Here is a 12704-nt window from a genome sequence, read left to right as displayed (position 1 = left end):
TAAACGATAAGTGAATGGGTGTGGTGGTTTCCTTGGCACACATTAGTCTTACTGTGTGTTTCGCAACCCATACCACAATGCCCAAATTAACAACACTATTGTATGGCACAGTGACCAGTGGTCAGACTTCTTGAGACAATTTTCTGAAATGTTGGTGCTGTTGAGGACAATACTGATGAACATATAGAAAATGTGCACAAAGTATCTTTCATGGATTTTATTTTACCAGAACATGTTTATTATTATGAAATGTTTTTGATCTCTGCTAAATGCTTCTTATTGTACATTTTAAGGAAATAAAAGGTAATAGAATAAACAACTTTGACTGAAAGTCCTGATGTGGTCATTGAGGAAAAATACGAAACCTGGTACACTAATCTACACTTGGCTTTTTCTTTAACACTGTTTAAAAGTGCATAGGTTCGTAAAATTACCATGGGTTTCCACCAAAATGCCATGATTCCACTTGAATGACTACAGTTATTTATACAACTCTGAAATGCGATGTCCCTTCAATGGACAATGTAAGAAGGTTTCAGCATTTGTAACTTAATTATAAATGTCTAATAATAATAATGTATTTCCATATATATGCGCTGACATTTATAAAATCGCTTGCGGGAATGACAACAGCAGACAAAGATACTGCGATATTAATCTTTACAATAGACCTGATATTATATGTTCAAACGTGACAGTGTGTTTGGTACTTGCATATTTAACACACAACAAAATCAAACAAACAAATAAAAATCAACTCTTGCAAAGTTACAGTTTTTTTACTTTCACTCGTAAACCCATCTCTCTCTAAAAACACATAAACCAGCCAATCAGCGACCTGCTTTCCAGCCACTGACCAATCACAGGTTGAAATGAGGCGGTACTTCCGGCTCAAGTCTGGTTGATCTGTGCAGGTAAGTGAACGTGAATTCTGTACTCTGTCATGTAAAATATACTTATTTTTGCTATTTTAGTATGGGAAAAATACTGTTTTCAACGTAAAATGTTGAATAAGATCTACAAGAAAACACGGTTTCATTTTTCCTCTCATTTAGTGAGCGGTAGACATTATGACAAAGTAATTTCATCCCGGAGATTGCAGTCAACAGGCCAAAAATTGTTTGGGTTCAAAAAAATCTCTCGGTCCATCAGAATTAACCTCCAAATAAAATTAAAACAACTATAAAATTGTATTTTTCCTGTAGTTACAAGCGAGAATATCCGCTAAAATTTTACCCTTTGAATTCGTCTTCAAGATGTGAGTGGTGATGAAAGAAAGGCTGTAATACAGCAGAGACTATCAGCTGATGATGTTAGCATGCTAAACCTACTGTGAACGGGCCTGAGTAAACGAAATTAATACTGGACTTTAGTAAAAAGCTTATCTAGTTAATAGCAAGAATTATATTCGTATTCATATCTCTATTATAACTGTGCAAGTTTTTTTTTTTTTATTATATTGGTATTGATTGTTTGTGGTTGTGTTTCAAAACCTAGTGAGCTGCCTACTAAGTCAACATTTTGAACGCACGTATGTCAGGTAGGCAGCTTACGTGCTTTTGAAACACATTCCGTAACTCCATCATCTGCCTTCAGATGCAGCTGCCAATGCGCTGTTTGTTTTGTATTTGACTTTTTGTTAGTCTTATTTTATTTTATTTTATTTTTTTAAATCTTATTTTGTTTACATTTATCTGTTTTCAATTTATCTGTTAAGTTGAACTAACTTACTTTATTAAATACGTTTTCTCCCGTTATTGTCTCCCAAAGTTCTGACTGTGACAAGTGAAATACATGATACTTTTGCAGCTTTTTATTATGTAATGAATGTTTACGTTTAATATATTGAAAATTTTACAATATAAAGCTTAAAATTGTGCAATTCAGATTGTTTTTTTTTTTTTTTTTTTTTATAAATACATTTAAAATCATGTATGTTATTGTTAGGAATAGCTATTAAAATAATAAATATAAATGCTAACTGTGTTGTTTGTTTTTTCAGACTGCAGGTTGGATCGCTGTCTGTGTTTTTGAGTTTACAAGTTACATTTGGATTAATAATGGAGGTTCCAGTAAACCATCAGATTAGACTGAAACCAGTCATCTCTAAGGTCTGACACTCTTTTAAGTCATGTTTGTATTTGCATCTGTTTTAGTACATTCAGTTATAATATATTATGAGGATGTTCCTGTAGTATCTCTGTAGTATGTATACTATAAGTTAGGAAAATGGGGGTCAGCTAAATAACCAGTGCCACAGAAAGGAAGTTAAAACATATGGAGTATTCTCATTTTAAACACTAGATGGTGCTGTCTTTTTATTTATTATTTATGAGGGCTTCTGTAAACAGGAAGCTAAACCCTCCTTATATTGATTTCATAATTTATCATTTCTTTAACCTGATAAAAGCCTATTTTTGCCACATAGTGTTCAGCATATTTTGATTTATATTCACTTTGTTGCTAAATTTTGTCTTTCTGTCTGCAACTACTAATACTAATACAAATCTTGCATTTCAGTTGACATGTTGGGTCTTGTATTATGTTTATTTTAATGCACAGTAATTCAGTGTAGTGTCATCTGATCTGATTTTATAGTGGTTATTCTGTTATATTCCACTCAACTTAGTATTATTTTCTTGAGGACTTCCTATCCCTTGGTCACTAAAGAGCACTTCAGAGGCCCTTGAGTTCCCTCTACTGGTACAGCATTTATTTTATAACTTCTTTCTAGAAACGTGCAGCAGTAGGCAGGGCTCTAGGCACTACTTATTAATCCATATTTTACAGTATGCTATTTTGTTAAAACTTAAACATTTTAATTTAGGGTCAAATTTAGATTCTGACTGTTTTCGACCAATTATGCGTCTGTTTGACTAGGATTAATGTGGTGAAGTAGTAAATGTACGTCTAAATGTGGCGCCCCCTAACGTCATGACGCATTAGGACAGGAAGCTTGGCGCCTCTAGCGGCCAGTCAGAGTAGCGCGTCTCTCTCCCGCCACTGCGCCGCTCCGCTTCTTTCTGTTTGTCAGACTCGCAATCCGAGGGAGAGGAGCGAGCCGCCATTTTCAGAGCTCGTCGCTTCCCCCTCGAACGACAACAATAAAAAAACGGACAAAAACGGAGTTTTAACAGCCGAAATCGAACACGAAGACCTTTCGGAGAAGGAGAGAAGGGATTGCGCTCAAAGAACGACCGGAAAAGGGATACATTTCACTGTTTTTACGTGGCTTTTGTCGGGGGCGATTGAAAAACAGCCGACTGGGCTCCTATAGCTCGACTGCCCCCGTTTCTTTCGCCCATTTCGTGATTCCTAAACGCAGCCCGGAGGAGTGGGAGGAGGAAGAGGAAGGGGGGGTTACCGAACACCGGAGCGCGCGAGAGGCCGGGGATTTTTTCCACCTGAACGTGCAACAGCGGAATCTGCATCTGGATAATTGCTTCTGCCTGTCAGTTAATACTACTATATTTCTTAAGCGTGGGGATTTATTACATACATTTCCCCCGGAATCGGCTCCTCATCACGTGGTAGGTTCCTCCTTTTCTCTTTGTTAGTTTAAAACTCGGTAGCGTGAGGCAACTTCAGACATTTTTAACACAATTATGCACTAAATCGCCGTGCGGTGAAATAGTGCACGTCGAGGGCGCGTTAACTCTATAAATGCGGCTCAGATCGGACGCTTTTCGCTCTCGGTAGTTATTTTCCACGGTTTGTTCTGGTTAAACTCGTGAAGTAGGCGGCGTTGAAAGTCAGACCATCAAGGTTGCAAAATCAGCCCGACTAGCACAGACATAATTATACGTGTCAACTTTACGAAAGCACGCAGTTGGTAATCACGCATGAGACAAGTTCGTTCACTCAGGGGCTTTGCATTGAGTAGGTTAAACCCATGCAGTGTGCGCGTGTGTGATCATGGGTTGGGTGCGCAGTATATGTCTGCTGCATCTAGATCAGTAGGGTTTCGTTCGTGTTGTGCGAATGGTGTGCGTTGCATTACTATTGGATGTTGTCCCAGGCCTATGCATCACATGGATTTCCAGTAATACAGATTAATTATACAGTCAGTGCGTACTGGCCCTTTAAGACTCACAGAAATGATTTTTTTTATTCTAATATCATTTAAAGAAAACAAATCACCCATAAATTTGATTTCCGGTATCTGTTCAGTACTGAATATACACACGTATGTGCTAAAATGATGCAATCAGGCGGTAAACAGTTACAACTTTTGCATTGAGGCTGGACACGGGGAGTTTTCCGTAACTAGCTGCATTACATAATATTTTGTTGTTTTTTCCCCTCTTTCCCTTTTCGTGTGCCCTCGCCCTGCTCAACCGGACTGACGTCGCGAGAGAATTTTTTATGAGAATCTCCTCGCGCAGCACAGCCGTCGGCTGCGTCTCGAAACGTAGCGAAATAATTCACAAAAATCCTGTTTTAGTAGGCAACACGCCAGCTTTCGAAACGCAGCCAGCCATTCTTTATGGCCTTAAGCTCGTCCTAACCCTTATTTTCCGTATAATTTGGGGGTTTATTTATATTTAGCACAGTATTTTGCTTGGTTGTGGACAGCAGAGGGCTTTATGTGTGGAATAGAACATTAACCTGCTCAACCTGTGGTTTGTGTAACGCGCTGTACTTTTCCATTATATAATGCGTTACGTTGCATATTTTTCGCAGCACACCATTGATCTCAGGTCTCAAATATAACAGGTTCCGCATGTGTACGTGATGTTTATGGTTTGAAGAGACATTCGTGATGTATTGTCCCTCATTAATGACGTGATTTTATTGCAATGCCTTTTGTACCTTAACATGTTCAGCCCTTCGTAAGACATTCAGATACATTAAATATTGTCTGTCCCACAAGACATTGACTGTAATTTATTAAATGGGGGGCCTGTTTGTCTTTCTGAAACCTTGTTGTTCCCAGATGGGGTCAAAACATGGTTGAAACAAAGACTTTCCTAGACCCAAACCTCCCCCCTCGTCTGATAGATAGATGCTGTATTGATCCCTAATGGGAAATGCCATGTCTCTCTTGTGCTGTTTGCTCTCTTATTTCCTGGTTTTGAGGTCTTTTGTGTTGTGTACTGGAACAGTCTGTTTTGATTAGCCCCCCTCCCCACCCTCCATATTAAACTAGCTCTCTATTACATTGACTGGACAGCTAATGTATTGAATGGTTAAAGTCTGCCTGTGGGATATTTTAAGAGTCTCCAGGGGTCGACATATGATTATGAGCTGTTGTGTACTTTCTTTTCGTTCCATCCAGATTTATCATTCGTCCTACATCCCCTCCTTACAGGAAGAGCTGTTACGTAACACATCAATACCATTGACTAAGTGCTTCAATTTTTTCAATGCGGTGCAGTCATATGGAAATCTCTGACACTTTTTCAGATTTTTCCTTTGTTTTGTGTTTTTAGTGCATAAATGAGCACTTAATATGCTTCTTTAGGTAAATAATTTCACCTTAAAGTCATTTAGACAGTTTGTTTTTTTGAGGTATTCATAAAGATTCTAAAATTTGTCTATTCTCTCTAGACATACTTGATATACCTTTTGTGTGGGCCGCCACAGATCTCAGCTGTTGAACTGCATGAAATTATTTTTGGCTCCCACACTGTTGAAGGGTGTCGAAGTGAATTTAAAGAGAACTGAATTATTGTTTTAAGGCTTTTAAATCAGTCTTTCTGTAATCCTTTTATGATCCATTTGAGTATTGATACCCTTGCAACTCTGTGTAACTTGCAGTCAGTGTCAGTTTGAAGTATAAATCAATGTCACAAAATTACCTGTTTTTGTGTGACTCAAAAACCCCAAGGCCTGGCTTTATTTTAAACTTAAAAGGCTTAGCTCTTAAGTTGTATCTGTTAAGTGTAATTTGAACTCTGTTCTCCTTGGCAGGGCATTAGATTGGCAGGACTTTGGGAGGTTAAAAATGAAAAGTGAAAGAAAGTGCAAGCTACTGACAAACACTGTCTGGAAACATCAAGGTTGTTCTTCTTACTGGAAAGTTCAAGGCCGGGACTGGAGACATCCACCGGGCCATTTGGCTGGGAGTGGAGCGAGGAGTCAGTCAGATTATGAGACAGGACCACCTGTTTAATGTGTTTGGGGAAAAATAACCTGACACGGTGGCCTGTAACCAGAGAAAACTTTTGTAGTTAAAGTCTTATTAACATGGATTCTCTGTTACAAGGGCAAACAACAGCACTTTTTTGTGGGCAAAGTTAATTCACTTTAAGTCTTTTTAAATGAAATGCTTTCTGATTTTAGCCTTAAAGGGCTTCTGTTAGTAAATTCACCCTGCCTGGAATACTTAAACCATATGGAAGAAATCAAAGCCTTCCAGACTCAATGCGAATGCCGAGTTGACCTTCTGCCTCTGAAGTTGAAATTTCCTCTTTTTCTTTTTTGTTGTTTTTTGTAGATTGATCTTCTCAAGAGAACGATAAAAAATAATTACACTTGTCCACTACTGTTGTGTTTATCAAACTAGCTGTGACAGTTGTTGAAAGTTGTTAGCTAAGGTTAGGCTGAACCGAGAGTTTAAAGTTCATTTACCTCCCACAAGGGTAGTTGTCATGTAAAACTTTAGGGAAGTTGACATGTCCAGTGGTGTGATGTACTGTAATACAACTAAAACTATTTTAAACATCATTTTGCTCTTTTGCTCTTTTTTTTTTATTTTTTTTATAATTATTAAATTTGTAGCTTTTCATGATAATTCATGTTATATAGAATATTTGAATTTTTACAACTTGGATATCACACAACAGGACAAATAGTGCAATGGTCAAGGCAAAATGTGCACTTTCCACTTGTATATTCATATCAAATTTAACCTAAGATCCTCATGTTTATTTTAAAATAGTACAAGGACATGTGATGCGTCAACTTTCCGCAAATAAAGGCCTTTTCATAAAGGCTTTCTCTCTCTCACACCTACATTTACACACTCAAAAGATAAGCTCTCATTTACACATTTCCTCCTTAGTCCAGACAGTGTGAGAACCATGATCTGGACGTATTACAACCACTTGAAATCAGTTTTGTTTAATTGAATGTATTGATCGAGTAGATGAGTAGAGGTTGTGTTTTAATCAGTAGAATGTGACCGATCGATACCTAAATTTTAATCGTTTAATGATATTTTTTTTAAATGTATTTATAGATATAATAGTTGTCTAGAAAAGTACAAACTGTTACAGGATTATTTAATAAGTACCTTATGTTTTCCCCATAAACCAGCACTGTGTGTGTCAAAGGTTACACAAAAACATGACTGTTCTGAGATCTGTTTTGATAGTGCTGTTGTGGCTTTAGGTAAGTGTAATTACACAACTGCATTGTGCTCATGATAAAACAATATCCCCAGGGAAAATAAGAGTTGCTAGCTGGCAATGACATGCTCGACATGTCTAAGAATAGTCTTTGGTCTGTTAATGAGTGTCCAGATGCAAATTTTAGGATTGTTTGAGAGATAGGACCCAGGGAACTACTACTTTCTCTCCACCACTCAGGAGTCATTGAAATGCATGTTTCTGACCTTCACACATTTCAAGTAGTGTGAGAGAGGGAGGTTATCACAACCCACAAAGCAGGCCGTTTGAAAACTTCCCTTGAGATCGTAGTTTGAGGGTTAGGATTGGAGCCACAAAGATTAAAAAGACAAAAAAACAACAACAAAAACAACAACAAAAACGGATAAGCCAATTTATTAAAATATTTTCGCTCTTAGGTACTACATTAAGTAACGATGTTCTTTATATGTATCTAGGTTCTATTTTCTGGATTCTTTGACACATTAATCTTCCACAATGCGAGTAAATCACTCGTCTATGTGACTACATTTTCTTGCTAAGTGACTAAATGTCTATCATTAGCCATTAGCTAATAAATTGTTAGATTTCACTCACCAGTGTTTGAGTTAGATGCTAAGTATAAGCAAAGTCCCTTTAAAACAAGTCATTTCACTCGGCGGCATTCAAGTGCAGCTCCTATCTCTTTGAATGGGGAAACATCAAATTCTCCAAAGCTGTTTGCCAGGCTTTCGATTAAATTTCATATTTGAACTCACCAGTGACGTGTCTTGTTATTCTATAGTCTTTGGTATAAGTTTAACACAGATATATTTTCACTCGTCTTGAACACTGACTGAGCGCTTGAGATCTTTAAAACGTGCTATTACAATTCATCTCAATGGACGCGCAGCGTATTTGACGCACCGTAACCTGTAGTGTGAAGGCACACGACACGCAAAGAGAGCGAGAATTGAAATGACGCTCTATGTGTAAATTATGTTCTTTGTGTTTTCCTGTCACCTGTTATTCAGCCTTTAAGAACAACTGCCGGTTTCTTCAGTAGTGGGCCAAACTATTGCGCAAGCGCTTACTTATTACTGTCCCTGTTTTGATTTCATGAAATCAGTTCGAGTGAACGCAGACAACATTTTAATATTCATTAACCCAGCAGCTCATCAGACCTTAGAGTGTTTTATATTGTTATTTATTAGTAGTAGAATTAGTAGTAGTATTATCTTATCAGTTTTTTTGACAGAAACACTGAGTCCAGCACAACCAGCCCTAATTTCTGTTAAAATGGCAAATATGCATTCATACATGGTTACCACGTTTTAGTTCTAATTAAGTTCTGTTGTTAAAAAAAAATGCTTGATTGACTGAGGTTAAATGTGTTAAAGTTTGCTTTCAGATGATATCACATAAATTTATCTTAATGTAAAAAGCTGTGCTATTTTATAACGATAAACCTATATATATATATATATATATATATATATATATATATATATATATATATATATATATATATATATATATATATATAATAAAATACACATATTAGGGCTGCATGATGTGGGGAAAAATTGTTTTTTTCTGGTTCTAATTTCTGGCTCTTTCTATTGTGATTTGTGATTTAAAATGCAATTTTTAAAGCAAATTAACAAAAAAAATTTGTGCCTATATCAATATGACTAAAAAAAGTTATGATTATTATTATTACTAAATAAAAATATTAAACAAAATAAGAATTATTACCATTGTAATAACAGTATTTTGATATGTAAAATAAAAATACAGTATTCAAGAATAAATATAATAATTAAAATAATTCTATTTTAATTGGGAAAACGGCAGGGTGCCCTGTTAACATGCACGTGGTCTACAACTATAAATCTTTAGAAATGAACATTTCAGTACACTACACTGGAGAAAAAACATGGATTATCATATGTTTACTTCAAATTTCTTAAGAGAGAAGTATTATTTTTCATATTTTTACCCAAAATAGGGTGGTGTGAGCATTATTAAGCACTGTAAACACATGTAATGTATGTTTCATTCATACTGGAAGCTGACAAGATCTCACGATAATAAAATATGACGATACTTCTCGTTGAAGTGAAAAGCTTTCTTGCTATATCAGCATGACTGAGTCTGTGGCAAAATCTTATACAGTGCTTGGATTATTCTGTCTTTTACTGCGTGTGATAATTCATACTCAAAGTAGAACTTAAGTGATGTTCATTACAAGATTATTAGTGTAGGGCTGTGACGTTTCTTAAATTCGAGTGCTTAATTTAAAAAAAAAAAATTCTCCATTGCAATTTAGGTGGTGCATTCCACATACGAGAATCCATGAACTGCATTATTAGATTTTGTAATGCTGCACGATATGTAAAAAATAATTGACGACGGGCCATTGAATTCTTAGAAAATAATGCACACCCGAGGTGGTAATGCAGCCGTTACACCTCGGTGTGCATTATTTTCTAAGAATTCAATGGCCCGTCGTCAATTATTCCGCTTATACTACGGTTACCACAACGCCAGACAATGTTTCAATGTTATATTTTAAGAGATTTGTCAGGTTTTTGTCCTTAAAACACTCTTGTATGTGGGACTAATTGCTTACGCATCTCATCCCAAGCCTCCGTTGCTAATTCCAAAACGTCATTTTAGACCTAGAGGCTTGAGCCTTGATAGCAGAATAATACCGTTGATGCAGTTATTAACGCACTTATTAACGCAGAGAGAGAAAATGTGTATTAGCCTACCTGAGTGTCTGTGCCTCTCTCATGGCAGCACTGTCTCTACTAATAGCGAAACAAAACTATAAGTTTATCCACCTCAAGAATCGCACAGTTATTACCTCGCTGGTGAGTCATTTTACTGATTAATTCGTCAGAGCAGCGCTGACAAAAACTTTTCTGTGCGAGTGTGTGTTCGTACTAACGTGTGTACGTTTGAGAGAGAGAGAGAGAGAGAGAGCGCGTGCACGAGAGAGAATGTGCTTTCAGGACACAATAAAAAGTGGAAAAAACCATGACAATAATTTGTCGTTTTCAACCTATAGTTTACTATATTTATTTGCTTGGTCGGTGTAGTTGTGGGTTTTGTTTCTTTTGCTGTTAGAGGCTGTAAGGACCTTTTTGAAATAACTGAAATCATTTGGCGAAGTGATATGGAACTGTAATGCGGTCAAGACCTGCCTAGAGCTACTTTAGCCGTGTGTTTCCCTGAAAATAATTGCACACCTTAGAACATTGATCAACCAATCAGATTCGAGCATTCAGCAGCCCTGTAGTATAAATTAAAACAATAATATAGCATAGCATAGTGCTATCATTTATAAACCTACACTAACACAGGAGAATACATCAGTTCGCCCTCTGCAGGCATTTGTTTTAAAACATAATGTACATAAGTTGATTGTTTATAATATGTTTATATTACATTATGTATTATAACAGTGTTGTTCATGTTTATTTGTTATTGCCTTGATGTTATGTATGTATTTTAAGTCATTTTAAAGCCTATTCACTATTACCACATAACCTATTTTTATTACCACAAAAAAAGATCAGATTTCTCAATTAATTGTCAAAATAATTGACCAATTACTCGATTACCACAATAATTGTCAGTAAATATAAGTAAAATGCATCTGCATTTTTTTTTTTTTTTTTTTTTTTTTTTTTTGCATTTTGTGACTCAGTTAAATAAAAGACTTCGTCATGTTTTGCCATTGGCTATATATGTGTGTGTGTGTGTATATATAATATATATATATATATATATATATATATATAATACACACACACAGTGGGCACGGAAAGCATTCAGACCCCCTTAAATTTTTCACTCTTTGTTATATTGCCGCCATTTGCTAAAATCATTTAAGTTCTTTTTTTTTTTTTTCCTCATTAATGTACACACAGCACCCCATATTGACAAAAAATTGACATTTTTGCAGATTTATTAAAAAAGAAAAACTGAAATATCACATGGTCCTAAGTATTCAGACCCTTTGCTCAGTATTTAGTAGAAGCACCCTTTTGATCTAATACAGCCATGAGTCTTTTTGGGAAAGATGCAACAAGTTTTTCACACCTGGATTTGGGGATCCTCTGCCATTCCTCCTTGCAGATCTTCTCCAGTTCTGTCAGGTTGGATGGTAAACGTTGGTGGACAGCCATATTTAGGTCTCTCCAGAGATGCTCAATTGGGTTTAAGTCAGGGCTCTGGCTGGGCCATTCAAGAACAGTCACGGAGTTGTTGTGAAGCCACTCCTTCATTATTTTAGCTGTGTGCTTAGGGTCATTGTCTTGTTGGAAGGTAAACCTTCGGCCCAGTCTGAGGTCCTGAGCACTCTGGAGAAGGTTTTCGTCCAGGATATCCCTGTACTTGGCCGCATTCATCATTCCCTCGATTGCAACCAGTCGTCCTGTCCCTGGAGCTGAAAAACACCCCCACAGCATGATGCTGCCACCACCATGCTTCACTGTTGGGACTGTATTGGACAGGTGATGAGCAGTGCCTGGTTTTCTCCACACATACTGCTTAGAATTAAGGCCAAAAAGTTCTATCTTGGTCTCATCAGACCAGAGAATCTTATTTCTCACCATCTTGGAGTCCTCCATGTGGGCTTTCATGTGTCTTGCACTGAGGAGAGGCTTCCGTCGGGCCACTCTGCCATAAAGCCCCGACTGGTGGAGGGCTGCAGTGATGGTTGACTTTCTACAACTTTCTCCCATCTCCCGACTGCATCTCTGGAGCTCAGCCACAGTGATCTTTGGGTTCTTCTTTACCTCTCTCACCAAGGCTCTTCTCCCCCGATAGCTCAGTTTGGCCGGACGGCCAGCTCTACGAAGGGTTCTGGTCGTCCCAAACGTCTTCCATTTAAGGATTATGGAGGCCACTGTGCTCTTAGGAACCTTAAGTGCAGCAGAAATTTTTTTGTAACCTTGGCCAGATCTGTGCCTTGCCACAATTCTGTCTCTGAGCTCTTCAGGCAGTTCCTTTGACCTCATGATTCTCATTTGCTCTGACATGCACTGTGAGCTGTAAGGTCTTATATAGACAGGTGTGTGGCTTTCCTAATCAAGTCCAATCAGTATAATCAAACACAGCTTGACTCAAATGAAGGTGTAGAACCATCTCAAGGATGATCAGAAGAAATGGACAGCACCTGAGTTAAATATATGAGTGTCACAGCAAAGGGTCTGAATACTTAGGACCATGTGATATTTCAGTTTTTTTTTTTTTTTTTTTAATAAATCTGCAAAAATGTCAACAATTCTGTGTTTTTCTGTCAATATGGGGTGCTGTGTGTACATTAATGAGGAAAAAAAATGAACTTAAATGATTTTAGCAAATGGCTGCAATATAACA

General features: G+C 37.1%; 1 protein-coding gene across 1 annotated transcript in view; it reads left to right on the top strand.

Annotated features, from left to right (window-relative positions):
* Window positions 1-3023: 3023 nt before the first annotated feature.
* kansl1b (KAT8 regulatory NSL complex subunit 1b) overlaps window positions 3024-12704 on the top strand; it is a 63664-nt gene continuing 53983 nt past the window's right edge. The window contains exon 1 of the mRNA XM_051885543.1: window positions 3024-3530. The gene's annotated coding sequence lies outside the window, so the exon portion shown is untranslated. The remainder of the gene's footprint in view (window positions 3531-12704) is intronic.

The sequence above is a fragment of the Ctenopharyngodon idella genome, chromosome 3 (genome assembly GCF_019924925.1).
Source record: "Ctenopharyngodon idella isolate HZGC_01 chromosome 3, HZGC01, whole genome shotgun sequence".
Classification (NCBI taxonomy): Eukaryota; Metazoa; Chordata; class Actinopteri; order Cypriniformes; family Xenocyprididae; genus Ctenopharyngodon; species Ctenopharyngodon idella.
The sequence above is the reverse complement of the archived record's forward strand: the minus strand, read 5'-3'. Positions and strand labels throughout refer to the sequence as shown.